This window comes from Pleurodeles waltl, chromosome 10 (genome assembly GCF_031143425.1).
Source record: "Pleurodeles waltl isolate 20211129_DDA chromosome 10, aPleWal1.hap1.20221129, whole genome shotgun sequence".
In the NCBI taxonomy this organism is placed as follows: domain Eukaryota; kingdom Metazoa; phylum Chordata; class Amphibia; order Caudata; family Salamandridae; genus Pleurodeles; species Pleurodeles waltl.
The window spans coordinates 864,564,665-864,591,319 of record NC_090449.1 but is presented as its reverse complement, the minus strand read 5'-3'; positions in this window follow the sequence as shown (position 1 = coordinate 864,591,319).

Sequence of the window (26,655 nt, the reverse complement as noted above, 5' to 3'; positions counted from 1 at the left end):
AGTGGTTTCCCTCAGAGTAAATACAATGCAGTTGTCGAGATTGTTGAAACCCACCCCTGGCCCACCTGGCAGTGAGTGCATTTTAACCAACTTCAGAGGGAACGAATCATGACTGAATGTATCACAGGGCGGAGAGTAAAGATCTGGAAAATGATCCACCCAACTCTCTGGTTGAATATGAGTACGATTAAGACTTCTACCCTCATTATGCCTATTTGAAAGTAACTTCCAGAAGGATAACATTATCATTTTGTCTAGTTGAGTCAAGCAAATTCTGCCAGATTGAGTCTTCCCAGCTTTGCTTTGCCTGTGCTTTAACCATATTATAAGCAGATCTAGCTGTTCTAATAGTCCCCTGTGAATGAGAGATAATAGCTGACTTTAACGCTGATTTTGCCTTAGAGCAATCGTTGTTAAACCACTCCTTTTTTTGTCTATAGAAGCAATTCACTTGGTGGTAATCTTCCTATAAAACATATTCTGTAATTTAGGCACCAGCATCTCATGCATGTTGAGGATTGAAATATTCCCAACCTCAAGTTCTTCATAGTTTGCCATAGCATCAACAAACGATTTATCAATCTCCTTGTGCAAATAGGTATTTGCCATCACTTTTGGCCAGCTAACACATTTATGGTTGTTTGCCACTAATGGCTCAGGGACAATGGTGGAGTGGGTGTTTTGAGATCTCCTAAATGCATCATTATGTAAGGTAAGAAGCAGAGAATTGTGATCACCCTCATGTGTTCCAGCATCAACAACATCCTAACATCCACTAGAAAATAGTCAATGACACTAGTAGACTGGCCACACTTGAAAGTAGGAGCGTTGCTAAGATCAGTGAGCATATGACCATTACAAGCCCTAAGCCCTCGCTCAAGACAGAGTGAGGTCAGCTGAAGGGCAGCACGAGAGGAGATACGCAGTCGTTTTCCCGTCAATTGTGGAATGCCCCAGTATTCATCCTCATCCGCCGTCAGATCGAAGTTCATAAAAGAGGGTTCAAATGTGCAGTTAACATCACCTGCAACCACTAAATTAAAATAATAGTGCAATGTGTCAATAAATTCAGTTAACTGTGCCAAGGTCTGAGACTCTACACCCCATGACAGTGACGAAGCATATACATTAATTACTATTAACTTAAAACCTCGATTAAATTCAAGCTGTAAGCCTAATATATCAGGGAAATCTATTTTTAAAACTGAGTGATTACACTGCAGATTCTTGTTTACCAGCATCAAAAGCCCCCTCCCGCCCCCCCCGGCTCTACCGATAGCCCCAACTGTAGGTTGGGCCTCTGCATAGTAGGATAAAAAAAACATCCAGGAAGAACGGGCCCACGACCCAAGTCTCCTGGAATATACATATATCCTGCTTGTTTATGTAGGTAGCCCACTCGAGATCCACTAGTTTCCTACCCAACCCAGACAGATTCCAGGACATAATAGATAGTTCAGCACTATCTTCCAAGATACTAGACCCATATCGCTGGGCTTTGACCCCTTTCCTACAATTGGCAGACCCAACAACACCCCAACCCTGCCCACAGAAGGCGCTGCCAGAATTGTTGCATGGAATTCAGTGGATAGTCAATCGACAGCTTTTGAAATAGGGAGGTTATTTGCTGCCAAAGCAGTAACATGTGTTTTGACTAGAATCACACTTCCCACCTGCTATCCCCATGCAGATTGTGGGTATACTAAAGTCGGGCGAAGATAGTTTCAGCGTGATGCCAACCCCTCTAGGATTCCGTGGGATAGCAGGTGCGCAATTCAAAATCAGTAAGGTTGGTCAGGTGTGGGGTATTGGAACTGTCCAATGTGGAGTGGTGTTCTCACTGATTTGGGTTCAGACCTGCACGGTTCGCACAACCAATGGGGTTTCCACCATAGAAGACCCTCTCTTGTGATTTGTGAACCGTAATTAGATTGGTGGATTTTTGTCAAGCTGGCGGTGCTGGCGGTCTGACCACATTTATCTACCCGCCTGTGTCCTGGCAGTTTCGGGAAATTGGCTGTTTTTTGGTGGTCTGAACTGTGTCACTCAGATGGCGGACTTTTGGGGGCCGCACCCATGGCGGTCTTACCATCAGACCACCAAAGTCATATTGAGGCCCATAATGTTATCTTATGTATAAGTAGGCTGTGGAAGCCCTCCATTCATTCTCTGCCATAACACAGTTAGCTGCAGATTAGGGCATATAGCCTTTGCTTGATTTCTGAACCACAATTGACAGATTTCTGCACCTTTGTGAGAAGAGAGACAGATGAGTTGTAGCCTTCATTGTACTTGCATCTTCCTCAGTGCAAATGGTGTGAAAGGAAGCAAAGTGCTACCGTAAAATGGCAAGACAAATAGGAAAAAGTCTAAGCAAGGCATGGTATATTAATTCAAAATTAAATTCATGGATGCCAATCAAGGATTGCCAGAGGGTTGCCAGAGGTAGTAACTGCTACTTCCATAGCTGCTAAGTTTCCTAAGTCCATATGTGATGTGCTGCTCCAGTCAAGGTTGTTTTCCTGAATTCTCAATACTAAACATTTTTCGAAAAGGTACTTATAAAAATTTACTTTTATCCTATGTGCAGCTGCAGGGTTATTGCATGAGCTCCAAAAGACACCTGGCAGCTGAATAGCCTCCTTGATGAGGTGTGAAAATGCCCCCAGAGCAGAACAAAGGCCTTGGTGTGAGCTCCCTGGAACTGGTTTGAAGTGACCACAGAGAAGGGGTTGTCATTTTCTTAGCCACATCTCTGGGATGGGCACACCAGCTCTGCACACAGGGAGAAGGGTTTCCTCATTTTAGATTTAGATACGGGGGTTGCTGTGGGATTCATTGCTGTAGGGCACACAGAAAATACTGCAAAAGTGGGTGGGATTACATCTGCAAACGTTTTACCTAATAGTTAAGGTGGGTTTAGGAGTCCCCCACTCACAGCCAACTCCTAGGCATACATGTGGCATTACTGGGTAATTAGCAGTCTCCAAAGGTTAGTTGACTGAACTCCTGTTAAGCTACAGGGCTACAAAAAGCTGCAAGTAGCCCCTTTTCCCGAGCAACCCAGCAGATCGGTTCTAACTGGGCCTGCCCTGGTGGCTGGTGGCTTTAGCTAGAGTGAGTCGTGACCCCAAGTGCTATTTCTGAGGAACTATGACCCTTCACTGTGTCAAAGTGTACTCTGCCTACCCTAGTAAAAAAACCTGGAGCTTACAAAATTTTGTGCCCAAAGACCTCCAGAGGACCGGGACAAGCCTGCCACATCAATCCTATGAAGGTGTGCTGCCTCTGGGCCAAAGATTCAGGTTACTCTGTCTCACAGCTTTTCTGTAGCAGCAAATCTGTTTCAGTGGGAGATCGCAGATGGGTTAGTGGTCTGTTCAACAATAGCTTGCAGCTTTGGCCAGGCAAAGGCACCAAAAGAATTTAGAATTTCTCCCACTCAGATCATTCCCAACAAAAGTTAACAGCTTAAATGGGACCTCATCCAATATCTATCCAGCCACATCCAGCTGCCTTACCCCACTGAGTATTTTTGTCTTCCATTTCAGAAAACAAGGACCTCATTACGAGGCTGGCGGCCTCGCAGTGGCAATCAGGACCGCCGCTGCCATGGCGGACTGACTGCCGCATTAAGACCCTGGCGGTTAGACTGCCAGCACCGCCAGCACCGCTGGGATCCATGATCCCAATGGCCTGGCGGTGGTGAAGATCGCGATCAGCCAGGGTGGTGCTGCATGCAGTGCCGCCCTTCTGATTATGACCTTGTTCTCCTCCAGCCTTTTCATGGTGGTAAAAGGCTGGTGAAGAACAGGTGCAGGGGCCCACAGGTATGGGCAGTGCAGGGGTCCCCCTGCCCAGCACCATGCTGTGCAGACAGTGAACATTGCAAAGGTGCTGGTGCACCCTGCGGCGGCAGCATTGCTGCTAGCTCGATTACGAGCCAGTGACAATGCTATCTCCTGTTTCCCGCTAGGATGACGGGCAGAAACCAAGGTTTCTGCTCATCAGCCTAGCGGGAAACACCTAATGGGTCCGGCTGGGTGGTCGCCACTACGGCCCAGGTCACCCTGTCGGGAGTTTGGCAGACAGGCTTTCCAAACTCAGTCCTTAAGGGCCTGATTTAGATCTTGGTGGATTTTCTCCTTCCATCGCTTTTCCGTTGGTAAATCCATTCTCCTATTAGGCAGTCCACCCACTCAATTTAGATGTTGGTAGGTCTATGGACACTAGTCCATCTGAGCCATGCCAACTCCACCACATTTATCATCATGTGTCGATGGGAAAAAAACAGCTGTCGGAGGGAGTACAGCCAATTTTTTCACTGGCCCAATTATGATGTGCCTTTCCATCAACGTAACTATGATGGGTAAACCTCCACACCTGGGTTGGTGGTTTCGAAGGTATGTAAGGTAGAAACTTTACTTACCTTTTTTAATTTTATCCACTTCCCTTTCCATTATGACCCCAATCATCCAAGTCCTTCCTTTGCTGCTGCTAATTGACCATGAAGCAAATGAACCCCATTGTCACAGGAATCAAAGGTAAACTTTTTTTTCACTTCTTGTCATTTCAGTTATCTGTTTACATATGCTCTGGACCCATGGGTTTCCAAAAGTCTCCTACAAGCATTTGTTTTACCAATGTGTAAAGCATATGTGTGTCTAATGTTGTCGTGTAAGAAATATCAAGAAACACACCTGCATTAACACTTAAAAATAAAAAAATCAATTCTATTTTTGGGTGTAAGTGTCCATTATCATGATGAATGCTTACATTTGAAATTTTTTCGAACATTTGGAGATGCCAAATTGGTCATTTAAAAATATTTTGTTATTTACTCTTACAAATGTAAGTAGGAATATGTGTCTCATATATTCATCAATGACATTTTTTTAAAACAATGAATTGTACATGAATAATAATGGAAGGACAAACTCTGTGAAAGTAAACATTGTTAATTGAAAATTAGATACTTCTCTCATGTAAATTAATTTGCCAATGTAAAAAATAACATTAATAAGGGCGGGAATAAACAATACCTTCTGGCTTTGTTGCCCATAACTTGCCTCCTACAGATAGTCCAAGGGTAACCTGAGGAAGGGGTATCTATTCTGCACATGGCAGGCACCTTAAGGCTTTTTCTTTAGAGGGGTGGAGTTTGGGTTTGGTAGGGCTCAACGACAGGTAAGATAAGAATTGGGAATGAGGAGTAAGGGTAGGCAGGGTGGGAGAGGAATGGCTGGTTGAGGTAGAGGGAGTTGGAGTGGATGATGTGAACGTGTCTGTATGTTTGACAGTTGCACGTGGGTCTGATGTTTGTTGTGCATGTTTGGATGTGTTTTGTTTTGCTAGTGTGTGATATTCACATAAGTATGAGTGTTTGCTTTTGGTTGGTATTGTCTTGTGTGCAGCTGTGCTTTTGTGTGAATGTATTGGTTTTAATGAGTGTGTTATCGCTGTTGGTGTGGCTATGCTGCTTGTAGGTGTGGTGGTGCTTGTGATGCTTGTGGGTGTGAGAGTGGTTGTGGTGGCTGTGGATGTGGTGTTCCTTAGTGTGTTTATGTGTGTGTGTGTGATTGTGCTGTTTGTGTCTGTTTGAGTGAGTGACGCAAAGAAGTGAGTGTAATTGGGATAGGGGTGGGAGTTGGGATTTGGGTTGAGGAAGGGACTGAATTGGGGCAGAAGGGTGGACAGGTTGGGTGGCTGCAGTGATTGAGGAGGTTGCTATTTTTGCAAGCGATCTCTGCATGCCTGCCGTTGAATAGTGAATGGCATCTTGGAATGCAACCATTTCTTGCATTTGGCAGCTGAGCCCCTGGATGCCATTATTATCACAGTCTGGCCTACAGAGATTCTGCATATGAGGTCAATAGCCTCCTTAGTCAGCGAAGCCTGGGTGACAAGGGGAGGAGGTGTCTGCTGCAAAGGAGACCCCAGCCCTTTGATAGGGGTGAATTTAGGCAACTTGTGAGGGGGCAAGAGAGAGGGTGAAGATGTGTCTCTGGGTGGTGTACAAGAATGAGGTGATAACAGTTGCTGTAGGGTAGACCACCACTAGGCACTGATCACTTGTAGATGCCTCTGATGACAATGATGATGTTGTGGCCTCCTTTCCAGTCTCCTCACCCTTCATGCCACTGTGTCCATCATTGTCTAATGTTTCTCCTGGCCAGTGTCTCCCTCACCTGCCATTGAAGATGCTGTAGATACATATACAATAGTGCTATTGTATCTGTGTAAATATAACGTGTGTCATCAAAACATTTCCTATTTTTTCAATTTTCACCTGCTTCAAGGTTTTTAAACTTATGTTTACGTACACCTCCTGTATGTAGGAAACATGTTCAGAAACCATTTGGTCACAGTTTTGTTATTTCCTATTATTGCTCTTTTTCAATTATGTTCATATACTTCATCTATTTCCTACTATTTCCAGGAACTGTTTTATCTATGTTTCAGATTTCTTGGTTAGAATAGTGAAGTTATGTCAGCAAAAGATAGACCAAACAAAGAAAATGTACATTGTATGTACAAGCTTAAAAAAGGCTGATCAGAAATGTAATTTAGAAAAGTAAAAATATGAATCAATATGTTTAAATATTTACTGTAATGTTGTACCAATATTTGGATAAATTGAAAGACTGCTTTATTTCTTTCAGCCATTTCACAAGGTTAGTACTTACTTTAATGGTAATACGTATTTTAATTGACTTAAGTATTGTTTTACAAGTTCAAAATATTTTTTCTAGCCTGTACTGAAGTTGCTTATTAACGTATCATGCCCTATGTACTAACTGATGCTGTTGAAGAAATCTTAAAAAATACATTTTGTCAATTTTTAAATTACCACTACAACATGAGTAAAGACATAGGGCTTGATGCATTTTCATTCCACTTTAGTTCAGATAGAAATATTTAAAAGATGTTCTCTGAAATATCTTCATTTAAGTATATTTTTTAAAAACAATGTGAAAAATTAAAAAAATACATCTATCTTTCAGGTTAGTCAACTATTGGCACCACATTATAGTAAAATTTAACACATGTTGATTCATATGAAATTAAAAAAGAACATTTCATTCAAAATGCAATTGACCATATTTAAAATGTTTACTTTGATGCATTGTAAACATTTCAAAATTAGTCATTTTTTGTGCCTGACTTTAATTTATGCAGATGGGATGCTCCAACATATACATGACAGAATTTCCCTCCTTAAATGTCCAAGTGCCCTGTAAAATATTGACCTTGAATAGCTAAGACAAATTTTCTCTTTTCTATGTGATTGGACATTCCTTCTGCAAAAGTCTCTTTAAGTGATCTATTTTTCATCCTTAATGATATTAGAAAATACTGACTAAGAATTGTGAACTTTCAAACATCCACTGTATCATAGGTGCATTTTATGCCATGTCCTTTTTAATAGGGGAAATGCAACAGCTTTCACAATTGTGAAGGAGTATCACACCTGACGCCAAAAATGCCCCGGTTGGTACAACTGTCCCTCATAAAATGTCACAAAATAATGTTACATTTATTTTAAGCAGCCATGTGTCTGCTCAAAACAGTCCTTTGTAAGAGAACAAAAACATAATGGTATCCTTTTTAACAAATCATTGCAAAAAACACATCATGATATAACTTTTGCAAAACTTACACCTTCAAGAACGCTTCTTGTGTGTTGACCATGTGTCACCCTTAATGTTGATGCCCAGTTTTGTTGCTGTAACAAAACTAGTTATTTGAAATGAAAATTAAAAAGTAAACTTACTCCCTTCATGCTGCTGCCTATCCTTCAACTGCCCATCAAGGTGGGGACAGGCCACCACAATTGTGCAGGCCATTAGGGGGTTCAGGGTGTGGACCACACACTTCGTATGTTGGGAGGACTGGCCGAGCTGGACTTCAGCTGACTTTTTGGTCCAGCATCATAGGTCCTCCCAGCATTTCCTTCAGTGAATGCTGCATCACTTGTATACCTGGGGGCCCACACCTTCTTGGCAATGGCCTTCCATGTCTCTTTTTTTCTGATGGGAGTTGACCTGTATAGATACAAGAAAGCAAAAACATTTTGGTGACTTTTATTTATGTTTTATGTAACACAAATTTGGGAAATCAGTCAAAAACATTCTTAGACATTAAAACAGCATATTTTTTTATTCATTTTGATTTGTGTTTTTTAAGTTTACAAAATAAAAAAAAAAAAAAAAATTGTAGTAACCTATTGAGTGACCTTATGTCCTTATTGTACTAATTCAGGCCACTGACATCATCTTGGGTAAGTCATTTGTCATAATTTCTAAAAGTTACCATTTTTTTGGTATATAAAATGTATAGGTTAATTCAAATAATAAATATCTGTTCGTATTTGAATTAACAGTTGTAAATATTTAAAAAATGTTAAAAACATAATTAAAAATACATCACCGTCACACACACAACCCATTCTGATGTTGTGGTATTGCATATTTGAAATGTGTTTTAAAATACACCCCATAATTTTGTATTTAATTGAAAATAAACAGATACTTCATTTTAATCACTACACTTCACTTAGGAACTAAACAGGACATTTTTGTCTGTGTTTAAAAAAAAAAGTAGTTACTCCAAATTTAATTGCCATTTTAATCATGTAACTGTTCCTCTGGTGAGCCATACAGTTTGATGTACAGTGACAGGACCTCATCTGCCAGCATCTCCAGCTCCTCAGGGGAAAGGTTTGGGGCCCTGTCTCCTGATTTACCAGGTATTGTAGCTCTCAGAGTCCGTAAACAGCAGCAAAAGTTGAGAAGGTGTTGGCACTGTTAGGAGGCAAGTGGCCTTTTTTTCAGATGCCACGTATATGTACACGACGTGTGAGACTGTCAACACTAATGAACACTTTTATTGGCTTTCATATGTTGCTTCCATGTATGTTAGTCTATGGCTATGTCCATTGTGAGTTGCACACCCACTACCTCGTCAACTTACACTAACTTCTATCTACTTGCAAATATCCTCGCAACAACGTCAGGCATCCACTATTTGAGATTGTCAAATAGTGTGTTAGTCAATGTTAAGTGCATCACCACCACTCAAAATGGTACCTAGTATTCATAAGTACACAAAATGTTAAAGTTATTTCCTTGTTTTCGGAAAAAAAGTATTATGTTGTGCATTACTGTGGTAAAACACAATATTGGCACAGTTGTATTTACACTTCCATTGATGGAATTAAACGTTAAAAAAAATATTGAAATATGCAATCAATTATTTTAACATGTCTAATTTACACAATTTGTTTTTAAATTATTAGACATGTCAAAAATTTAATGTAAAACAATATATTTACAAATTAATGTTGTGTAAAATTATGCTCTAATAAAAACATATTTGAAACATGAATTAATGTTGGGTTTTATTTTAGTTTTTCTAAAATTCAAGCAATTTTTCTAATGCGGGGATATGAACCCAGGGAGAGTGAGATAACGATGGCTTCAAGTTATGACACCATTTTCAGACCTTGCCACCATTGAAGAACGGAATATAATAAAAAAAAATAAGATTAAATATGCAAACTATTATTTATTCATGCCATCAGCTGGAGCCAGATTCTCTGCCTCACAATAGGAATCCCACATCAATAACACCAATAGTGAAAATAATGGCAGTACTTTGTGGCCACAGGGTCATTCCAATACACTGTTGCAGTATCTAGTGGAATGTCCCAACCAACGTTCAGTGGTATGCTACAAGAAGTACTTTCTTCAATGATGAGACACATCAACAGCTTCATAGACTTTTCTAGAAATGAGGATTTTGCCAATGTGAAGCAAAGTTTTTATGATTTGGGTTGCCTACCACATGTGATTGGAGCAATTGATCGCACACATATTGCCTTGGTGCCACCACACAACAGAGAACAAGTCTACCCCAATCGCATAAAATTCCATTCAATCAATGTGCAAGTTGTATGATTACCAGATTTGTACATCACTAGCATGTTAGTGTGTTTCCCAGGACCAGCACATGATTCCTTTGTACTACGGAACAACAGCATACCCCTGCAAATGTTACAACTTAGACCTGAGAGGGCCTTGATTGTTGGTAAGTACAATCTGTCAATATCAATGTTGCTTATTTTCAAATACAATGATCAAAATTTGTATTTCATTTTTCTCTCATATTTGATTTTCTTCAAATAGGAGATTCAGCTTATCCTAACTGATCATGGTTGTTAGCATCGCTGAGGAATCCAACAATGCCAGGGGAATCCGCTTCAATGTGGCCCATGGAAAAACACAGAGGCCAGTGGAGTGGACGTTTGTGCTCCTAAAGGCCTGATTTAGATGTCTTGATAAGACTGTTGGAGCCCTCCTCTACTCACCCGGTAAGGTGTCCAAAATCACCACGGTGCATGTTACACAACACAGCCCTGTAATGGAACACCCCATACATTACAGATGAAGAAAACCATGATGAGCCACCAGATGAGGATGTTCAAATGTAAATTGAAGATTTTAGTGGTGAAGAGGAAGGAAAAGACTTACAACAAGATCCAATTGACAACTTCACATGAGAGTAAATATATATTTACATAATATTACTTTAAAATTTAAAGCACATTTTTATATGATGAGTCTAAAAGTCGGTGTTAGACATTTCTTTGAAAGGGCAAGTTAAGAAAAATCCAGGGCAAAGATGTTTGTTGATGTAAGTTTTGACACATACAGTAGACTACTCTATTCATTTACATTTTTTATCTTTGATATTTTGTAATGTATCAAATCAAATCAAACAAAGCTTTATTCGGCTTTCAAAGAGCCATAAAAGTGTCAAGTGATAGCACATTAGTAATAAATAAATATAAAAAATGGTTATAATAAAATAAGTAAGATTATAAGACACATCCTTAATCCATTCAAGAACAGGTATATAAAAAACTTAATAAATTTGCATCAGTGCAAGAACGAGTTCAATTGCAGTATTTTTTAGGGAGTAAGGAGTTTACCAGAAATTGCTGATTTTCAAGTAAAATTAATTCAGTACACCCATGGACTTCCTTACAGAGAGTACTGTACATAAAAAATGTGCTAAAATTCCACATATTTCAATAGAGGATAAAATCTGTAAACTAAAATACGCGTCGCGACACTTGCGCAAATTAGTCGATCTTAAAAAAGGCAATAAAAAACGTTTTCTTGGTATGTCATAAAATTTACAAAAGAGGACCACATGCATTGTAGATTGGGGGGCTTTCGCATCACATGGACATGCTCTTAAGACTGTACTCCAGTCACACATAGTCGGAAAGGTTACTAGCCGATGGAAGATATTTAAGCGGAATCTTGTAAGAACAAATCGGTGTCGGGGATTTACCACGCTTACTAAGTAGGGCTGGACTGCGTCCGTCGACAGAATTAGTTGGTTGGACATTACTGTTGATTTTTTTGATTCCACTTCCCATCTCTGTTCATCCAAATGCTTCAAAGTCAGAGCCCTCAAGTCTCTCCTGGTTATTTTTTCCAGTGATTGTGGGTTTTGATAATACACTTCGCAGCCCATATTTTTAAAAAAGGTCATGATATATTTTAACCAGGGAACTCTATGCGAGTGTGTTAGATTCATACAGTCGGATAGTATGGCCTGGTTTAGTCCGGTATGCTCAGAGGTCCACACTTTATGCCATAATAATAAAGGCTGTATCTTAATTAAATCAGTTACAAAGTGGACCCCAAGTTCCGAATGGCTAATATATGATGACGTGCTATTTGGTGCCATTAGTAGGTATCTCAGAAAGTCATTTTCCACCAACTGAATCGCATGGCAGTTCGTATACCCCCAAATACATGCTCCATAGGTAGCCGCCGGAATACATTTGGCTTTGTAGATTTTTACCATGTTTGACGGGGAGATCCCCCCTAATTTTTTGGAAAAAATCTTCAAGGCCGCCGTTGTTTTAATAATCTGGTCTTTTTTTGTTTTCACGCAATGTGCCCAGGTGGCCTGTTTGTCAAACATTATGCCCAAATATGAAAAGGTGGGAGCTATCTTCACCTTGTCCTCTTGGATAGTGATTTTATAGGGCTTGCTCAGTTTCCTGCCACAGTTCATTATGAACGTTTTCGAACGGTTGACTGTGAGGCCCAGGGCTGTCATGTAGTTTATACAGGTGGTTAGGAGTTTCTGGAGGGCTAGCGGTGTCCTGGCCATGAGAACTGCATCGTCTGCGTAAAGGAGTGCAGGGACGGGGATGTAATTAATCTGAAATTAATTTTTATTGATCCTTTTTAGGTTCCCTCACCTTGTCATCTTCATTTGGACATTTCATATTTGTGACATTTGCAGCTATATGCTGCTGTTGAGGAGTACTAAGGGAACATGGCTTGATCCTGGGACAGACGTACGCACACTTCAGATGTACATATCTTGCATGAACAAAACTTGCACAGTGACTGAATTGAGGTTTTGAAGATTTTATTCGACTTGTTTTCTGTATACTATTGCTAAGGCAATATGTACTGCTTAAATTGTTCTGACCACGTGTGTTAGGCGAGCCAATGCATATAAATCTCCCTACACATTGGCTAAATTCTCATTTTGTGGAAACTGTATGAAGCTGTTAATGTGTGTCATCATTGAAGAAAAACCTTCTTCTAGCACACCACTTAAAGATGGCTGTGGCATTCCACCAGATACTGCAACAGTGTTTTGGAATGATCTTGTGGTCACAAAATGGAGTACTGCTATTATTTTAATTATTGGTGTTTTTCATGTGGGATTCCTATTGTGAAGCAGAAGATATGGCTTCAGCTAATTACATAATTCAATAATAGTGTGTCTATTTAATATGATTATTCAGGTCATATCCTGTTCTTCTATGGTTGCAAAGTATGGATCTGTACATGTAAATATAGCCTGAAGTATTGTTATGATGCATTGGTACTAATGTATTTGAAAAAATGAAAAACAGTTTTTTTTTTCAAATGTAATAAAATTATTCATTTTGATGTGTTTTTTTATATGTTTGTGAAATTTATTAACAATGGTGAAGCATTCTGTACATGTTATTTACTGCTGCCTTAGCAATCTTTTTGATTGTAACTTTTTAAAATGTATGCTAAAACATGCAAACGGTAAAAATTGAGAAAATAAATACAACACCAGTCTTTGAATGTGTGATGTGTTGCTTTCATTCAACAAAACAATATGCAATAAGGAAAACATAGGGAAACAAACAAAGCAAACAAATGACAAAATCAATCATAGTGGATGTTGAAGAGCCAAAATAGTTTGAAGTCCAATGTATAAAATGCAACTAGCATCAAAAATAAATGTGTCAAAAAAGAAGTCCACTTAGTGAATGGTACTAACACACACTGGAGGAAATTAGGATCTGTGTCTCTTGCTGGTTGTAGTGGACGTCTTGCCATCCTCTCCTACTGGTACAGATGAATTCCTGAGGGGGACTGGTGGATCAACAGCTGGGTGCAGGTGTTTCCTTAGACAGTGTTTCCTTAGGGCCTCCCTGTCTGTGGCTGAGGCAGATGTAGTTTGTCCAGATGTTGAAACACAGATAGGGGAAGATGGTTCTGGAAAAGCCCTGTACATATAGTTAAAACAATCTTGCAGGCGTGGTAAGGCCACTGTGGAAGGTGGCCGCCTAGACCGGGAGCTCTGAGCGGCGGTAGGCTCTGGCCGGCGGCAGGGGCGTCGTAACTGCTGCAAAGCCATCCTCATGATCCCCGGAGGCTCTCTCTCAACTTTGGGCACCCGCCCATACCGGAGAGGAACGGGGTGAGGCTGCGGCGAGGGCCGCCTCACACTCCGACAGTGAGGGCCTAGAGAAGGGGGCGGAGCCGCCTCCTGCAGTTGCAAGACAAAGCACAACTGCAGAGGCGGGCTGCGGCACCAGTGGGGGACCCACAGGGCTGCCTCACTCCCCCATCTGCCTCACCTCCATCCCTCCTCCGTCCTGCACTTACGCTGACTGCATATACAAGGGGGGGTGGCGATCGATCAACGCCCTTGGAGGTACAGAGAAATGAGATGACGATATTGGCCTGCATTGCCGGCTTTTACCTGCTCTACTGCTGGAGTGTCCATTAGTGCGACGGGGCACGCAGGGCCTCAAGCTGAGAAGAGGACCCCCAGGAGGAGTCACACTTAGTCCCGGCAGACCAGCCACAGCAACGGGGAGCGCGGAGCTGGTGCGCGGACCCCCGCCCCCTCCCCGAGTATCAGCATTAGACCCGCTGTAGAGGGTATGAGGGGTCTCTGCCTACGGCCCCCATCCCTTGAGGCCCTACATCCTCAGACCTTTCCCCTACAGATGCTCAACGCAATGGGACCTGCCCTTCTCCCCATCTTGTGCCTGGCACTGGGAAGCTATGGACGGCTGACGTCGCCTAACTAAGCAGTTCTCCTCGTCCTGCTGGGCCCGCGCTTGTACTGTCATATCTCCTTACCCCCTTCAGCGCAGCTCCCTCTTTCCCAGCTGGTGCTGCAAGAGGGCCTGAGCGTGATGCAGAAGATGCCAGCTCTGCATCGGACGAGGAAGGGGGTACTGATACCAGACTGGCTCCTGCATAACAAGTCCTACCGGCTCTAGTGAGGGGAGGACGACCTCGCTTTGGCCTGGACTCCACAGAGCTTCCTTTACAAGCTGACCCTGAGATGCCCAGTGGCAAAGCGACGCACAAATCAACAGGTAGACCGGCGTGACAGCTGCTATTCTCCGAGGCTCTCCAATACAAGCGACCTGTCTCCCCCGCAGCGGGTCCCCACTTATCCTCAACACCTGTCCAGCCCCCCACCATGTCTGAAAAGGAACAGCCCACGACCATGGACAGGACACTTCAGGAGATCACTGCCGTCAGCCGTTGGATTGAGGGGATGGACGCCTCCATATCCTCCTTGACTCTGGAGACCAAATCCATGCGCTCGAAAATAGCAGGTTTCCAATCTAGAGTGACGAGATTGGAACATCGAATGGGTGCCCTGGAATCTCATATGACTGCAGTCCAGGATAGGGATCAGGACCTCCTCTGTCTTGGTAGCAAAATAATGGACCTGGAAGATATTCGTCTCTTTGGAATTCCAGAAAACGAGGAGGGGATGAACGTCCAGGCTTTCCTCAGTTCTTTTCTCCCCAAAATGACTTCGCTGACTTTCGATCCCCCATTGGAATTCCAGCGGGCACATAGGGTGGGTCCAAAGCGCCCGGATGGAGCCTCAAGACCCCGCCCGATCATCGCATGTCTCCTGCGACATGGACAGGCCCGACAACTCATCTAAGCAGCTCGAACTCAGGGCCCCCTCAGGATGGAGGGATACGACATCTACATAACGGCTGACTACTCCAAGGACACTAACGAACGCCGAAAGGCTTTTTTGGCTCTCCGGTCTCGGCTACGCCAGCTGGAGATGAAATATGGACTTTTTGACCCTGCAAGAATGTGGGTCACCAAAAACGGAGTATCCAAAGACTTTTATGATCCTGAGGACCTGAGGCTCTTCTTAGCCTCCTTTCAGCATCAACCCATGGACACAGCTACTCTCACTCTGCCGCAAGAACTCTCAGGGGACAGCATTGGTACCCCTCCCTTAGAGTCGGAGCAGGGTTGGGGCGGAACAATACGACCCCGACAACCGTCCTAGAGGCAGGGACTTGGAAAGGCTTACGAGGTTACACGAAGATAGGGGCCAAGTCTTACAAGCTGTGGCGCTCCACACCCAACTCTCAGAGACGGACAAATCTCGTTCTCCTTTAAAACCGACTCCAGCCCCTACTTGACCCCTAATACAGTGGCTGCACGGTGTGATGACTGGGGCCTCGGAGTATGGCCGAGAGGGCCAAGAAGACTGCTGCTGTCCCGACGGATGGATGAGTATCTGCCCAGATCCTTTTTTTTGTTGTTGTAGATGTTGCTGTTATGTTTACACTTCTATAATGTATGTTATTCTAGACCAGATACTATGTATGCACTGCCTGCACTTTGATTGGACCCTGTGGACAAATGTTACCCATGCATAGACCAGCGATACATTCTATTGTTTGATATTTCCCATATGCTATTGTCTATAACCCCTAGCCTATAGATTTATCTCTAATGTCTTTCCCAGCCCAACTTCAATTCACTCTCCCCGGCTCCCTCTCCTTTCCCCTCCTCTGCCACCTCCCTCCCCCCCTATAACCTACAACCCATACGGCATTGGCTCCCGAGTGAATAAGACAACTAGGCCTAGCGGTTCTCCGCTGCTCTATAGGGGGCGTGATATCTCCTGGCTGGTGGGTAACCTCTCATGCGAGCTGCAGTTTGTTCTCTGCCATAATAATAATAAATTTATAACAGGATACGATACTGTCAATAGACCGCCTATATCCCATATCCTGCGCCGCCCCACAGCATTTCATTATTCTTACCACTTTTCAGGTCCCATAAACAACCCGGGAAATGTAAGTGGCCCGCCAACCCCTCTCTCTTTCCCTCTCTTTCTTTCTCAACTCCCTTACATAGGATAGATTAACACCTCCCCGCCGTCCCGTCCTCTCCTCTATTCCTCCATGGTACCCCTCCCTCCGAAGGCAGCTCATATGTTCTCCTCAAGATGCGGCGGCGGGGGGCGTACCCCCGCTCCCCCTGCTGGGGCTCAACCAGCTGTGCATGGGGTTCCCTTAGGATAGGACCCGCAGTGTACAAACCTAACCCCAGGGGACCTTGTCCCTAGCTCACCAAGTCTACCTTTAGTTTTCCTCCTCTCCTTTCCTCTTTCTTTTTTCTGTTTTCACTCCTCCTTTCTTCCCCCTCTCCCTCCCCACTTATCCCTTCTCCTTTCTTCATCCTACTTTCTTCTCTACCCACCCGCTACCCTTTTTCTCCTACCCTTCCTCATCCCCATCCCCCCTTTGAGGGTCCGCCCGAAGCCCGCCAGCTCTCCCTTCCTCCACCCCTAAATCAAACTTCGGTATTGCTCCTGCTTCACACGGTGAGGGGCACCCTCCCCCTAATCCACCCAGTCTTTACCTACGTGGTAGTTTTCTTCTCCCCCCTCTCTTTTTCTTCCTCATAACCACTTCAATAGTCAGCATGTCGGGAACCACTCCTCACGTGACACACCCATTACAGATCCTCTCCTGGAATGTGCACGGCCTGACGAACTATGTTCAATGAAAGAAAGTGCTGTCCTACCTTCAATCAAAAAAAGTGCGGACATAGCTCTAATTCAGGAGACCCATCTTGATAGCACGGAGACTAGCAAACTACGCCGGGACTGGGTGGGAAAAGTCTTTTTCAGCTGCTGCCCAGCATCACGTGAGGCTGGCGGTGGTACCCCCGCAAATGCGGAGTAGCAATACCACTAAGCAGAACCCTCCCAGTTACAGTCGTCAAAACGTAGGGGACGGGAGATATGTATTTGCAAAATTGAAGATGGGGAGATATGTATTTGCAAAATTGAAGATGGGGGACAAGTTCTTTTGCATGGGCTCTGTGTATGCGCCGATCGGTGCCAAGCAGTCTTTTCTGTTGCAACTAAATCGCCTCCTGACTGAAATCTGGGCGACCCGTTATATCATAGGGTGGGACTGGAATCTAGCCCGGGACGCGATACTAGATAGGACTGGCCCATAGACATGGGTAACAATCATGACAGGGCGCTGCTAGCAGATGTGATGACTGACATGGGCCTAGTCGATTACTGGAGATTAACCCATCCAACAGACAAAGAATACACCGTTCTCTCGCCCGTCCACGGCACTCAATCTCATCTAGACTACTTCATGGTGTCCCACACTGTTGCTGCCCAACTTCAAGATGCCCGCATATTAGATAGCGGTCTCTCCAACCATTCCCCTATCCAACTGTCGCTCCAAACAGGTCTCACATCTCCTGGTCGTAAACCATGGTGATTTGCGGCACATCGTTTCCGTTCCCCCCAAGGGAAGGAGCAACTGCAGACCCATGTGTCCACATACATGGTTGACAAAGTCGGCTCCGTGACCTCCAAGCGGGTTCTTTGGGCGGCGGCGAAGGCAACCCTGAGGGGCCACATGATGCGCGATGCCGCACTAGCCAACAGTGACAGGGCGACCCGACAGCAGACACTCGAAGATGATATCCAGAGCCTCACCAGACAATATACTTCCCAGCCATCTCTCACGTTACGTTGTTCTCTAGAACAAGCCCGTATGGCATACAATGAGCTCTACACTTCACAGGCCGAGTACGCTCATCAACGTCTGTGCGGCCGCCACTACGAACAAGGCGAGAAGGCTGGACGGCTATTGGCGGCGCAGCTCCTCCAGAGAGAAGCTGCCTCTGCTATCCCGGCCATTACTTCCTCCACAGGAGAGATACTAACGCGTCCACAGGACATCGTAACCGAATTCACAACCTTTTACCAACATCTTTACACCCTGGAAACAGTGGCAAGCACCACCCAAATCGAGACATTCCTCACCGCAGCCAATCTACCCCGCCTCTCGGTTGAGGGCCAAGCCCTCCTGGATGGCGAAATAAGCAGGGCAGAAATAGCCCAAGCCATCTCAGATCTCCCCTACCACAAATCTCCGGGTGAGGACGGCTTCCCTGCAGAATTTTACAAATGGGCAGGAGAGGAGGCGGTCGTCGCTGTTCACCAAGCACTCGCAGAGGCGTGCCGAGAGGGCTCACTGGGAGCAATGTCCAACAAGGCTACAATAGTTGTCCTACCTAAACCGGGCAGGGATCCCCTACTCTGCGGCAGTTACCAACTTATATCTCTCCTGAATGGAGACATCGAACTCTTGGCAAGCGCCCTGGCGGCACGCTTACGCAAAGTCATTCCGTCTCTGAGTCACAATACCCAGGTGGGGTTCGTACCGGGCTGCACCTCAAGGAACCACATGAGTAATCTATGCCACATTCTGTACGAATCCTTAAACATGCCGGAGGAGGCTCTAGCCCTATCCCTTGACGCAGAGAAGGCGTTCGACCGTATTGAATGGCCCTACTTGTTCGCTACTATGACGCACTTCGGCTTTGGAGAACAATTAATCTCTAAAGTTTGTTTACTTTATGACCGTCCCACTGCGCAAGTTAACTGTGGGGGCTTTCTATCGGACCCGTTCCCCGTCGGAAGGGGTATGAGGCAGGGTTGTCCCCTGTCGCCGCTCTTGTTCCTATTGGCAATGGAACCTTTGGCAGCCAACATCCGACACTCCCAGCAGATATCAGGTATCCCCCTCATAGACGGCATCTCGAAAATGTATCTCTATGCCTACAACATTTTACTAACCTTGACCGACCTGGAGAGATCTCTACCATCGTTACTGACAGCCATAGACGGCTTTGCGATCTTGTCTGGATACCAAGTGAACTGGGATAAGTGTGAAGCGCTGCCCCTCTCCCGGACAACGAAGAGGGCTGCAATCCATGGCCTCCCATTCCATTGGACCCCTACCCGCCTCCGGTACCTGGGAACCCTTGTTAATAGGGGTCTGGAACACATGGTCAGGGACAATTTGGATCCTCTCATGTCTCGCATGAAGCAGGACTTTGCAAAGTGGTAGCTTCTGGGTCTTTCCATGTGGGGCAGAGTGCAGGAGGTTCGAATGGTCACACTCCAGTGCTTCACATATATCCTGGGCATGCTCCCCCTGTCAGTGCTCCTCTCCACGCCTAGGATGATAGATGCCTTAGTAAGAGCCTTTGTTTGGGGCTCTACGCGCCCACGACTGAGGCCGGCAAAAATACTTGCGCGTCGATCCTGCAGGTGTATAGGACTCCCTTCAGTGGAACATTACTCCCTTGCCCTACAGCTGTCCCAACTGGCCTATATGCTTCCAGGAACTCCTGACCCTCCGCAGTGGGTGTCCACAGAGAAACTTTTGTGGGCCTGTCAGGAAGGACTAGGAGGCCTGTATAGCGTGGGTTCCTTGCAACCCAATACATCCAATCCAATGCTAAGGGCAACAAATGTGGCATGGCGGAGGGCTCACCGCCTACTAGGAGTGCACCCCTCTTGCACGCCCAAGCTCCCTTAGAGGGTAATGACAGCATCAAAATAGGGGGAACTACTCAGAGATGGCCTCAATGGAGTAATGCCTGTATCGGCTGTATAGCCCACATCATGGAAGGGGGTCAGCTCAAGTTGTTTGACAGCCTAAGAGAGGAGTTCGGTATCCATCGCAGACAAGAATGGCGATATCTCCAACTTTTGCCTGCACAGAGTGTTGGGACTCCCCCATGGGTGATCAAGGCCTCACCAATCGTTGCCTATCTGCAAACGTGGGGCCGCCACAGAGATGTAATGGCTGGCCTTTATGAGGTGTTAGTGAGCCATCTTTACTCGCAACCCCTCCCGGAATGTTACAGCATAAGTGGCAAACCCAATTAGGGATCACCTACACTGAGGAGGACTGGTCCGATATCCTGGATGCCCTTAATAGAGGCATCCAAGAAGCCCGACTGAAGTTCTGTCTTTTCAAAGTCCTTCATGAGTGGTACTGGACCCAGTTGAAACTCCACGAGTTTCAACGGGGCGGGTCTTCTGCCACACGCAAACTGCTGACGCTGCGCAGAACCTTGCTGCGACTTGCTACACATATTGTGCCACTGTCCATCAATACAACTTCTATGGGATGCAGTGTACCATACCTTGGCGGATTCCCTACCGTTGCCACACCCACTCTCACCAGTGCTCATCCTCCTGCACGACACACGACCATCCCCCCCCATCGCGACCGCAACAGAGATTACTCCACACCGCACTCGCTACGACTAAAATTTGCATCCTTAGACACTGGAGATCCAGTACAGCCCCAACTATGGCAGAATGGATGACTGCTATGATTCAAACTGCTACACATGAATGGGTAATTTACAACCTACAGTATCAGGTGGCCCTATTCACTAAAGTCTGGAGCCCTCTCCTAACAGGACCATTACCACCATAAATATTTCCTCCCTTGATTGTTTATCCCTCCCCTCCCCCACTTCACCCCCATCTGCTGGTGGGCCGTCGGTGCCTTAGCCCTCCACTTCCCCCAACCCCCCTCTCTTGACACCCCACCTATATGTCCACTTTCTGTACCTACTCATACTTTCTTCTCTCCCGACCCTTCAACCATTTATCCCTGGCGGAATTCTATAGTCCTATATCCTCTCTCCAAGGCCTAGTTCCCTTCACACTCCTCAGGTTAAAGCTGCCTTCATTTATTTCTTCTCTTGGCTCCCACCCAACCACTGGTCAAACCCCTCTGTCCTTCGTTCTTCCCTCTCCCTACACCCTCTCATTCTCCCCCTACCCTCCTAACTACTCCCTTTCCTTTACTCAGCATCTCCGGTCCGACTAGTGTAGGATTACTGGACTTGCCTTAATGGGGCCAAGCTCCCATTGAGATATCCGTCCAGAATCTATCTGGCCCCTCCTCCCCTTAGCCGTTGGGGGGCAGGCTCTAGAGCTTAGGCGTCACCCATAGTAGATAATACGATCATATTGCATTTTATATTATATTGATTCACAGCATATCCACCCCTACTGACTCTCTGTTAACCACCATGATGGATAGCAACGGACGGCGCTAGGTTGTAACTCTCATACTAGATAGTACCACTGGCTGGTGAAAGCTTCCATACTCTGGAGATACATATTCCCAATATCCCATGATACGCACTCTTATGCACTTAATGTGCCGGATCCTTCTGAACACTTGATTGATTACGAATATGCTACTCCTTCTGCCTGTTAACCCTACACCGTTAGCCCTGGAAATCTTGCATCTTACAATGTATCAAGAATATTACCAATGTTCCCTTTTACCTATCTCAGCTCCCCAAATCCCCCCTCTCTCCTCCCCCCTCTTTCTCACTCTCTATCTTCCCCTCCTCCCTCTATCTCTCTCTCTACCCCCATGTAAAATATGCATCCTCCCACACTCTCCCTTGGTTCCATTTATTATATATGGTTTTGGATGACAATAGGAACTTCATATGCTACCCTTAAAGCTGTAAAGTTGTAACTGTTATGTTGCGATGTTATGATGAGTACAGGCGATCTAACCCTCCTCTGTAATGTTTCCTGATTTTCAATAAAGTTTAAAAAAAAACTAAAAAAAAACAATCTTGCAGCAAATCCAACAGGAAGCCCAAATTTGAGTTGAGGTTTTCCATCTGGAAATTATGCTCCCTTTAAGACTGCTTCATCTCCCGGAGCTCTGTGAGGACCTGGCCTATCATGTCTTGGGACTGATTGATAGCTCCCAAGACTTGGTCAATGGTGGCCTGGGTGACAGTGAACCCAGAGGCCTCACTTTGCTGGCCCACAGATTCCCCCCCCCGACCCTACCCCCAATACCATGTGCCCTTGACCCAGTGTGCCCCATCCCACTGGGTCCTGTCTGACCTGGAGGTGGTGGTGTTGGATCAACAGCAGCCAGGGGTAGGAGGCACAGGAGTGGTGTGATGGTCCTTTGTACAACACCAGCACAACTATGAAATCTAAATATGCTTGATGCAATCCAACCACCCTGATGGCAACAGAGTAATGTTAGCCATCAGAGGTACCTGCTGCGTCATTGGCGGTGTGATTCATATGCGGCAGGAAACACTCTGTCAACACAGACGGAGGTTCAGCTGGCAGACATCTAATTAGGGTGGACAGGTATCCGTTAGACTGACGGTACTTGTAAACGCCACCACGGAAGGATGACGGGAATCCCACCAAGATCTAATTCAGGCCCTTAGTCTGAATATAAAATTGTGAACAGGTCCATCGCAGTAGCCTTAAATCACATCTAGGTCTCTGTAAAGGGCACTCAGATGACCACGTGTGGCCCTTTTGTTGCCTTTTTTATTTAGAACTTTAAAAATTCATACCTCTGATTCCCCCTTTTGGATTTTTTGTTTGTCATTTTGGTTTAATATTGTTCATTACCTTATTCTTTATTTTTATAACTTGGAGTGTTTTTTTTATTGAATTGTGTATTTAATATTTTAACTGTTTTCACTGTTTTGGTACTTCCAAATGCTTTACACATTTTCCTAAGTATGCCTCTCTGCTGTGTTCCGTAGATACCAGGATTGACCTCAGGTTTAAATGACTGAAACCTTTACTAGACCTCACAAGAATAGTGATATTATTGTTTGTTGTGGACTACAATCCACTCCAAGTAATAATCCACTTTCTGACAATACATTTACTAAATTATAGTGCAGTGCAATCAAAGTTGCTTAGCTGAGTTGCACTAGGGGGAGAAAGCAGAGCTGAGCCATATTTACTAAATAAGGCATGTTGCTGCTTTCTTCCCTTGCGTTGATGCACAAACATTTTGTCTAATGCCACATTGTAACTAGTAAATATTATTGCTTATCCTGTATTTCTTCCCACTGTGACTAAATCAGATAAAAGTCACTGACCCTATATATTTCGACATGTACTTATTCAGTTTTCATCCACTTTGTATAAAACCCATTGTTAGATCCTAGTACGAGGTCTTTCATATTTCTCTAACCACATTACAAAACAGGTTAAAGACAGACTACAATGCAATACTTCATCATCATCACAAAGCTGCTCTTATCAAATACTTCTTATACATACCATTCAATCACACTCAGACACTCTAGTCCCTAAATCAAGTCCTTCTTGGTCCTGCACAGAGGTAGTTATTCCTTCTTCTATTGCTGTTGCATTGCGTCTGAGAGGGTCGCAGCCAATGCTTGTTTAAGTGGTAAAAATGCTTTATAGCCACCTTCTTCAGGGCCTAATACAGATTATCTTACTTCCAGAAAGATTTAAGGGGTTTATTCTGAATGCAATGTAAACATTATTAGCGTTAGGATCAGTCATGAACCCAGGATTTTATAAACAACATTATAATTGATTTTTAAAATGAATATACGTATCTGTAAGAGATGCATGCTACATTGCAAGACATAAAATAATATGTTTGTAGCTCTATCTCATGCCAAACTATTGTTAGTTCTCCTTCTTATGTGCCCACACTTGTCATCATTTTAGTCTTAATCAGTAGTATGCTTTTAGATTTATATATAGTGCCAAAGGGCCAGTACCTCAAAACACCACTACCTCTCGTCACAAGAAGTTGTTATTTTTTAACCAGTGCCTCACCATGTGTTTAAGCACTCTGTTACTTATGAATTATAAGACCTATTGTGCATACCCACCTTGACTATAGATACCTGAAGTCAAATACAGAGCATATCCATAGGATCAATTGTCCGATGGTGACTGACATTTGTATCTAATTATACACTAAATCAAGAAAGAGACCCCACATTTTATCATAGCTAAGCCCTACTGTAATATGATGTAATCTCAGATATGATTAATATACCCATCAACAAAGATCCATAGGAGGTTGGTTTCATACCTACAATAAGACTAAGGGCCTGATTTAGATATTGACGAATGGCCTGCCATTCTGCCATGGGGATGGAGTAAACTAAAATACAGACAAAAACACAGGTGTGTGGCCATATAATATTTGAGACAATGATGCAAACAGTATGCTGGTGCATATTTTATGTAAAATACTGCAAAAAGACTCTAAAGCATATTGACAAAGTACAGAATAATTCACTTTAATAGATGTTTTCCCTCCTCATGCATCCACCATCGAAGAACAGGTGAATGCCCTCCACCTCCTTCCTTGCTGCCCCTTCACTTACCCTTCTTTGTGCTTGGTTTTCTGAACATGTGCCCTTATGTTCCTCGCCCAAATTTGCAGCCTTCATACTCAATTTCAAACTAATCCTCTACACGCCCTACCACCAGCTTCCACTTTGTTATTGCCATTCGCCATCCCACCAAACTGATGGTAGCTGACACAGACCAGAGAACATGCCAACTTCACAGCCATTCAGCATGTCAGAGTCCTATCCAGCGCACTACAATAGGCTGAGATGTCCCTAATTCTCCACACATTCTCTTGACTCACGACTCTCAGGTTGAATATGTTCTGCTTCGGGATTGGTTGTTATACGACTCGGGAGTGCCACGACGGACATATTCATTAGAGTGAATTGCACAGATGACTACCCGTAAGTGCTGGTAAACTCCGTCACGTGGCATTGGTGGAGTTTTTGCCAAACTCTGCGCATGTGACAAAACTCTGCAAACTCCACTGGCGGAGCGAAGTTTACCACCCACTACTAGTCATAACCCTCAACAGCAGAGGGATGTGGAAGAATTGGATTGGGGAGGGGTTTGTAAGGCATGCAAATGGATGGACATTCGGGACGGTATTATGAGTGGTATAAATGATATCAATGAGATGCGGAAAGTAGCAGTAAGATAATATTGAGTCTATAGACATTCCTGATAGTAAGACCACTTCACATCATATCATTATGCTTTGGATATAATGTATTCATGCATGTATCACTAACAGAGGGCAATAATGTTGGGTCACAGAGCATGTCATTCTGGCTATGTTCACTATCATGCATAAATACTGGATATACTAAGTAGATATACTTATTTACAACATTTTGTTGATGGCTGTATGAAGGTATTGTATCTAATACACATTTGGAACATGTATGGTGATCTTTGTGATTTTCAGTTGGACTCATGACAATTGTCTTCCTGTAGGCACAAGTGGCTGATATTTAAAATTCATGTGGAAGAGGATTGATGCATATGTTAATTGTGTGCACATGCAGCAAAGTGATAAATACATGCAACTCATTAGTATTAGGCGTTTTGCTCACCCAATATGGCAGACTGTAGTTAGCAGTCTAGTGTTGCAGAGACAGCAGAGTAGATATTTTGGCAGCATCTGCTGCATCTTCCCAAACATCAGTGGTGCCAGATTGAGTTAAATTAGCTCCACCATGTTCTTGTTGAAGGTAAGTGTGTGGGTTATAAGGCATTTTTATCGGTGTCCCATTTGTCTGAGCTATTCCAATACTGCCTTATTTATAACAGAATAAAATGAAGTTACAATTTGGGCAATTTTGCCTAGGTATTGGTACTATTTCAATCTATATGGGACCAGCTTTACTACTTTTGCCATGAAGAGAATTGGTACTGGTTCTTAAAGAATACGCCCTGGTGCTGAAACATTTGACTGGGATAGGTATGATGTTGTAATTGCACTTTTCTAACATGGTTGTGTGTGTGCCACACTGGTGGAGCATGATTGGCTTTGCTCAAAGCAACTCCCTCTCTACCAGACAATTGTTTTAGAAAGAGGATGACTTTCACTCTGTTAGAATGTGATGCCTTACCATCTTCTCAATTCTTCCAGTTTCCTATACTAGGCATGGTTCATTCAATAGGCCCATGGGTGATGTTTTACTGGTTTTTGTGCTCTTGAATAAGTAATGTATGAGCATAGACTGAGTTGTGTTGGACCTCTCACCAATAATTTGAGTAACGGCATTTACACTTCGTAAATAAGAGGAGAAGTTTCACAGTGTATTGTTGAGACATGCTGCTACTTAAGGTCCCACTGTCTCATCCTTTCTGATTGAGTCACCTTGTGTGCACACTGTTGGTGCACAGACTATTCTTCTGCTCATAAACCACCAACCTATCTACGGGCATTGAGTTGTAATGTACTAGTCAGATGACTTTGTCCTAAAGAGACCCTAGCAGTCACAGGTGATTGAAACGTCAAAGAACCCTCAAGGGATTCCCTAATGATATAGGCAAACCCTTTTA